The sequence below is a fragment of the Rattus norvegicus genome, chromosome 1 (genome assembly GCF_021556685.1).
Source record: "Rattus norvegicus strain SHRSP/BbbUtx chromosome 1, alternate assembly SHRSP_T2T, whole genome shotgun sequence".
NCBI classification, from domain to species: domain Eukaryota; kingdom Metazoa; phylum Chordata; class Mammalia; order Rodentia; family Muridae; genus Rattus; species Rattus norvegicus.
This window is the reverse complement of record NC_141534.1, coordinates 185947862-185955746: the sequence shown is the minus strand read 5'-3', so window position 1 is coordinate 185955746 and position 7885 is coordinate 185947862.

The window sequence follows — 7885 nt, the reverse complement described above, 5'->3', positions numbered from 1 at the left end:
GTACTTCCGGTGACTGTTTGGCGGGCAGTTGAAGCGGTTGGGCCTCCATAGACTACAGTCCCCAAAGTGCACTGCAGCACATTAGCAATTGCTTACATGTTCTTTACGCAACCGAGATGCACGCTGGGAAGAGTAGTCTTCACTGCAAACTAAGGGCTTTGACTATAAATTACAATAGAAATTCTCCTTAGGGCCTAAAGCTACCAAAGTGTTCGTTGAAGTAGTCCGGTATTTTTGTCTGTCTGTCTGTCTGTCTGTCTGTCTGTCTGTCTGTCTGTCTGTCTGTCTGTCTGTCTGTCTGTCTAGAGATAGTCTCTTCCTGTTTTGTTTGGTCGATGGAAAATGTACAATATTCACCAATGTTTTCTTTATAAATGAAAAATGTTGCTAAACCTGAGGGGCCAACTCAAAGCTTTAATATATTTGCACTCATTTGAAGATCAGCTGAAGGGACTGTCCAGAGGAAATGGTAACAGGTTCAAGATGACAGAAAAAAAATCCACAAATATTTTTGTTAGTTCTTATCTAAATTACTTACTGCCAGCTTTTTTTAATGACACCATTTCCATCTATAACCGAGCTTTACCTTCCTCCAAGTGCTTATTTTTGTATATGTATAGTAGGAGTTTTAAAGAGTCTACCAAGAGTGGTTGTGAGGCATAACTGAGAAAACTCTATAGTACCTGGTACAAAAATCTCTAATAGGAGGAATGTGTGGTCTGGGGAAATGCTCAGGCACTAAAGTGTTCGACACACAAACGTGAAGACCTGGGGCTGGGGATTTAGCTCAGTGGTAGAGCGCTTACCTAGGAAGCGCAAGGCCCTGGGTTCGGTCCCCAGCTCCGAAAAAAAGAACCAAAAAAAAAAAAAAAAAAAACAAAAAACAAAAAACAAAAAAAACAAACGTGAAGACCTGAGCTCAGAGCCTGAACACTCCCTTTAAAAGGCTGTGGGGTCATGGCTAGAAATTATAATTGTCAGGCCTGGGGAAGTCGAAACAGGAACTCACTGGAGATCGCAGACCAGCCATTCTAGCCAATCAGTGAGATCCAGTTTCAATGAGAGACCCTGCCTCAAAAACTAGGGTGGAAATTGACTGAGAAAGCACCAAACATCTATCTCTGGTCTCCCTATACATATGTACATGTATACACATGTATCTCTATACATAGCTACGCTCATGCCAAAAAAAAATGGGCAACGGAAGACCTGTGGAATGATGGAAATCAAGAGGAGAGATCTGTCCCATTAACACTGTGCCAGTGAAATAGACACTGAGATGCAGAGAGAATGAGCTCTCAGGCAAAGGCTTTGACAGAGGCAGTTCCTCAAGAAGGGGTGGCGTGAAAGAAGGATGGTGTGAGGGACAGTGTTGACAGAGACACGAGTGCCCTATAGCAGTGAAGGAGGCCTGAAATGGAGTCCAAGGTCCAAAAATGATCTGTTAAATTTGAGGACAATGTATTGTGGGGCTTTGGGGGGTCCAGCTTGTAGTTTAATAATAAAGACTTAGAGAGAAATCTGTATAGTATAAGGATGTTGGCTTGTTTGCTAGGGTAGTCTCTTGGTAGTTGATCTAACTTAAGCTGACTTCTCTGATATTATATCTCTCTGTTCTGCCACCCTCCTCAGTTCCTGTCTCCCTTCTGTCTGTTGCCTCTGTCAGTCTTTCTGCCACAGCTCTAACTGCCAGCTCTTCTGGAACTCCAGAGACCCTCGGGTCGCTGCCTCCCATGTACTGGGTGATGGGCATGGGCTATCATTCCATCTGAGAATGAAATCTCTTCTTGGTGGTTTGGTTTTGTTTTAGGGGAGTTGGTTTTGTTGTTGTGTAGATAGTTTAGATTTTCTTTTTCTTTTTTCTTTTATATATATGTGTGTGTGTGTGTGTGTGTGTGTGTGTGTGTGTGTACGCTATTGCTGTCTTCAGACACACCAGAAGACGGCGTCAGATCCCATAACAGATGGTTGTGAGCCACCATGTGGTTGCTGGGATTTGAACTCAGGACCTCTGGAAGAGCCGTCAGAGCTCTTAACGGCTGAGCCATCTCTCCTACCCCTAGTTTTTGTTTTTCTTTCTTTTTTTTTTTTTTTTCCCGGAGCTGGGGACAGAACCCAGGACCCTGCGCTTGCTAGGCAAGTGCTCTACCGCTGAGCTAAATCCCCAACCCAATTTTTGTTTTTCAAAACAAAGTTACTCTGCGTAGTCCTGGCTGTCCCAGAACTTGCTCTCCTGACCAAACTAGCCTTAAACTCAGAGATGTACCTGCCTGTCCCTCCTGAGGGCTGGGATTAAAGGCATGTGCCACCATGCCCAGCTCTCTTCCTTTTTTTTCCCCCAGCTCTCTTCTTAAGAATTTTTTTCTTATATAAAAAATTCTTATAAATAAAATATGTCAAGTCTGGGACATGGCATAGTCAAGTGCTTCCCCAACAACATGAGGATGGGTTTGATCACCAGAAACCACTTTAAAAAGCTGGTCTTTGGTGACACACACTTGTAATCTCAGTGCTGAGCTAGTAGAGACAGGTGAATCTCTTGGAGAAGCTGCAGTCTAGTGAGAGAATCTATTGCCAGCAAAAGGTGGATGGTGCCTGAGAAGCAAACACCCAGTTGTAAGCAAAGGCACTGGAAGTACCTGGAAGAGAATGGGGGACAAGAGACACGAAGAAGGACGCCAAGACAAGAGTCTGATCAAGGCGACAATTTTATTTTTTCCCAAGGCTGAATTTATACCATAACATGGGTTACAGAGGGAGGGGGAAAGTAAGAAACCTTTACACAGGCCAAGGACACAGTATTCGTGTGGTCAGGGAGTAGGCTGATGTTGACAGGTTGTCAGAAAAGTCACAGGTTTGTCATATCTATTAGTCAGCAGGATGTTGGTCTTTCAGAAAGGTTACAGGTCATCACATTCTTGACGTCAGATGTACTTCTCAGCAAGGTCACAGCTTTAGTGTATTATTATTATTAGTCTTCTGCAGCTGGCTGGGGATTTTCCAAGAACCCAGTCATACTTAGTTCTAACCATAATAATAATAATAATGGAGGGCTCCAAGGGCATCGATCCCAACATCTCCCCCTTCCTTATACTCAAATGAAAAGGTGGCCAAGGGGCTGGGGATTTAGCTCAGTGGTAGAGCGCTTACCTAGGAAGCGCAAGGCCCTGGGTTTGGTTCCCAGCTCCGAAAAAAAAGAACCAAAAAAAAAAAAAAAGAAAAAAAAGAAAAGGTGGCCAAATAGCCATGCTGTCCTGGAATGAGCCCCACGGGAACTGCGTCTGTCTTAGGTTGGAGTGATATTTGTAACATGGCCAAGAGAATCTTGTGGCCAGGGTCCGTCATGGGATAAGGCCGCAGCTAATGGTGGCCCTCCTGTCTTAGGCCCTTTATTCATGAATATATCACTCTCTTACCCATCATTGACTGTTCAGCTCAGCACGCAGGGGTGACGATTCATTGATTTTTCAGCAAAGGCATCAGGACAGCAGGCAGAAAAGAATGTTGACCTCATTTGGCTGAAGGACAAAAATGTTCTTGCCTGGGCTGGGAGGCGATGTGTAGGTGAGCTTGGCCATCATCAAAGGCATCCTCCATAGCTAGCCTATGATAATATTCCTGAATAGGTTTTGTTGCTATATTATCTATCTGTTGTTTAATAAAGCTGGTTAAACGATTAAATGTCCAAGTGCCAAAAGATACGAGCAAAAGAAGGCCTACTAGGGGGCCCAACAGAGAGGGAAGCAGGGTGGACAACCAAGGGGAGGTGGAGAACCAGTTTTGATATCAGCTCTCAGCTTTTTCTCTTCCTCATTTTCTCTTTTCCAAGCCTTCTCTCACTTTTTTATCTCTCTTTAACCATATTCTAAGACACAGGAAGTGTCCAAGCACTGCCTTTCTCTCACAAACCAGAATTCACTGTGATTGTTCAAAGTTGGGAAATTAAAGGTAAAAAGCCAATCGGAAAGAAGTACACTTGTTAGTATATACGACTTACATAAAAGGGGGACCAGACAACTGTTCTTTTTTTTTTTTTTTTAATTTTTTTTTTCAGAGCTGGGGCCCGAACCCAGGGCCTTGCGCTTGCTAGGCAAGCGCTCTACCACTGAGCTAAATCCCCAACCCCCTCAACTGTTCTTTTTGATTAACCTCTGACTCTTAAAGACAGTGTGGATCAAAATTAAAATATTCAGATATATTTAAAACTCTGCTCCATTTTGGATAGAAGTGGAAGTTTAAAAATTGAATGAATTTATATGATTGTAAATGCTAACCGTGAAATATCACATAAGGGATGCCACCAGGCAGGGAATTACAATTTTAACTGATATTAAACATCTTAAATAATTTGGAGAAACCTCAGCATTGACTTATAAACATCAGAAAAAAAAATAAAGACATTAATAGTTATCCCATGCATGTTATGTCAGAAATAAGCAAACCCCAACTCAGTACAGTACAGTATCAATGACTGAAAGATAATATGTTGATACATAGAAGGAAAAATAGCATGTTGACTGCCATTGTTGACATTCACAAAATAATTTCAATAGACAATTCAATTTGGGTTCCTGCAACAATCATAGCTGCGTTATCCAGAAAGTCAAATCCTACGAAAGGTGTGGCATTGTGGAAGAATACATACCTCAGCTGTCTTGGAGTGGGTGGTAGAGCTTTCAATTCTTCCTGTGCGATGGCAATGGACTCGAAGCGGTGCAGTTCTTTGAGCAAGCAGCTCTTCTCGGTGGAGTGGAGTGCAGGCTGTAGATGAAGCCCGGCGTGTGCCCTGCGCCGTGTTCAGTGCCTCCCTGGGCTCCTACTTTGGATCAGTGCCCAGAAGCCGAGGAGTAGGAATGTCCAGGCTCGTTTAACAATTTTATGGTAAATATAATCCCTGTATCAGCACCTGATTGAAACTTTCTAAGACCCCAAGTTTATACACGTGTCCAATCCAGGTTTCAAACCACGGAGGTAAATTTAATATTTAGGGGGATGCACCATCCCCTTGTTTTAGAATTAGAACCTTCACAACGGGAATCTGGGACATGTATATTATTAGCAGGACGGGGGGTATTATAAGTCAAACAACACAGTGTATTAGGTGATAAAATTCTTAAGAACAGGGGAAAGGGGCCAGACAAGAAAGCTAGAGGGTGGCCTGGTGAGAGCTGGTGGAACAACCAGATCAGGTGACAAGTAGCATTCAGTCACACAGCTAAACGAGGAAGCTTTCTTGGGATGAAAAAGCCAGTGCAAAAACAAGTGCAAGCCTTGTGCCTATGAAACAGAAAGGCGAGCAGAGGGGCAGTGGTCTGTTACCGGCTGTCTCTCTGGACTTAGATTTTGCTTAAGGAGTACCTCCCTTCAGTGTCAGCTCGGTGGCTCCACCTCTCAAGAGAGGCCAAAAGGGTCAGGAAGGAAGGACTGTCCAGTCTCCCCCGCTGGTCTCTAAGGCCAATTTTGTCAAGGTCTCTTTTAGAGTTCTATTTATCTTTTTCACCTGCCCTGAACTCTGTAGTCTCTTCGGGGGCGTGGGTAAGGCTGAATCTAGAAGGGGCATTTCTTGCTCTGAAGAGAGCAAGAGGGAAGGAGTGCCACCCAGTCTGCGCCAGTAGGTTAGAACCATACTTAGTTCTAACAACAACAACAACAACAACAACAACAACAACAACAACAACAACAATAATAATAATAATAATAATGGAGGGCTCCAAGGGCATCGCTCCCAACACCCAGTGATGTGCTGTGACCTCCACATGCAGGTACAAACATCTGCATGACAGTACACGTGTACACACACACACACACACACACACAGACAGACAGACAGACAGATGAAAGCAGAGAGATACAGACAGAAAGAATATGAAGGAGTCATCTTTGGAGAGTCTATGGTTATCCTGAATCCAGTGGATTTTGTTCCTGAAATAGGAGGGAAAACGGATAAATGACAAGAGGCAGATGCATTTCTACTCATAGTGATCAAGGAAGGGGAAAGACATAGTCTTACTTTCACAGAATAAGAATTAAAGGCTTGAGAATCTCCCCTCCCCCATCTCTGGTCTCCTCTTTTACTTCAGAAAGGTCATATAAAGGGGAATTCCTAGAAAGAAACTGCATGCTACAGCTGATTGACTGACAATGACAGTTTCTTTTCTTTCTTTCTTGGTTGTTTGATTGGTTTTGCTTTTTCAAGACAGGATTTCTCTGTGAACAGCCTTAGCTATAATGGAGCTCAAACTCAGAGATCTACCTGCCTCTGTTTCAAATGTTGCTATTAAAAGTGTGTGTCGGGGCTGGAGTGATGGCTCAGTGGTTAAGAGCACTGACTGCTCTTCCAGAGGTCCTGAGTTCAAATCCCACAACCACATGGTGGCTTGCAACCATCTATAAATAAAATAAATAAATCTTAAAAAAGTATGTGTCACCATGCCATGGGACAGTCTCTCAGTTACAGTTTCTCTTGGGCTATCTTGAGCTCCCCAAAGAACCATTCCTTGCCCAGTGCTGAGTCAGGCCTAACACCCTGACAAACATTAAAGAAACAAATGAACAAACAAAAGACCTTTAGAGTGTATTAACTTGGAGCTGGAAGAGGTGGCTCAAAGGTTAAGAGCACCGGCTGCTCTTCCAGAGGTCCTGAGTTCAATTCCCAGCAACCACATGGTGGCTCAAAACCATCTGTAGTGTTACGCCCTCTTCTGGTGTGTCTGAAGACAGCTACAGTGGACTCGTATACATTAAATAAATAAACCTTTTAAAAGAGAGAGAGAATGTATTAACGAAACCCTATTTAAGAAAGCTAACAGATAACACTTGAGGCCTACAGATAAGATTGTATGGCCTGGTGAAACTGACCACTTAAAGTTTCCACTAAAAGGGGTTGGGGATTTAGCTCAGTGGTAGAGTGCTTGCCTAGCAAACGCAAGGCCCTGAGTTCGGTCCCCAGCTCCGATAAAAAAGAAAAAAGAAAAAGTTTCCACTAAAGTATTTTTTTTCATTTATTTTGGTGCTCTCAATTTTTTAAATATTTTTATTTATTTTATATGAGTACACTGTCGCTGTCTTCAGCCATCTCTCCAGCCCCTAAAGTATTTTTAAAATACCCTTGTTGCTATTGTTCATCTGTTTGGAAAGGGCCTCACTGCGTAGCCCTGGCCATGAACAAAAGATGAGTTTGCTTCTGCTGGGATTTATGGCTTGTGCTTCCATGGTCAACACAAACATGCCTGGATTTATAACTTTCTTTGTCCTGATCTATTTGCAAGGCTTAGCGGCATAGGCCTTCTATCCCAGCACTCTAAAGTCAGAGGGGCAGGCAAGCTTCTCTAAGTTTGATACCAGCCTGGTCTACAGAAAAAGTTCCATGGTTGCCAGGGCTCGGAGTGGACTCCTGTCTCAAAAACAAAAGAAATGAAACTACCTCCACATTGGAACATTGTATTTCGAGAGATCCAAATATGCATTCCTGGGCTAACGTCACTCAGATCTGGCTCCAGAAAGGGGTCAGAGCTGTGGTTCTTTGTTTTGGTTTGGTTTGGTTTTCACCGCAGCTGCAAGTGACTGAAGAGGCTTCGTATCACACTTGGTCCTTTACTCCCCCTAGTTTCTTTCTTCATCAGTAAAATGGGAGCCCATCCAAATTCCTTCCAGGTTTATAGTTGGATTGTGCCAGGAAAAGCCGTCTAAAGTCAATAGAAACCGGTCTCCTAATAGGATGCCTATCTCAAGTAAGGCCACTGTAAAACAACTGCGTATGTGGTGCTTGTTGGCACAAGACCTGCCTGGCAGAGAGCCGAGTGTTAAGGGTTAGCAGAATCACCCCTACTGGGAGTGGCAGTGGCATGTGGGCCTGAGACACTGTGCCCCGTGAGCTGCCACTTGA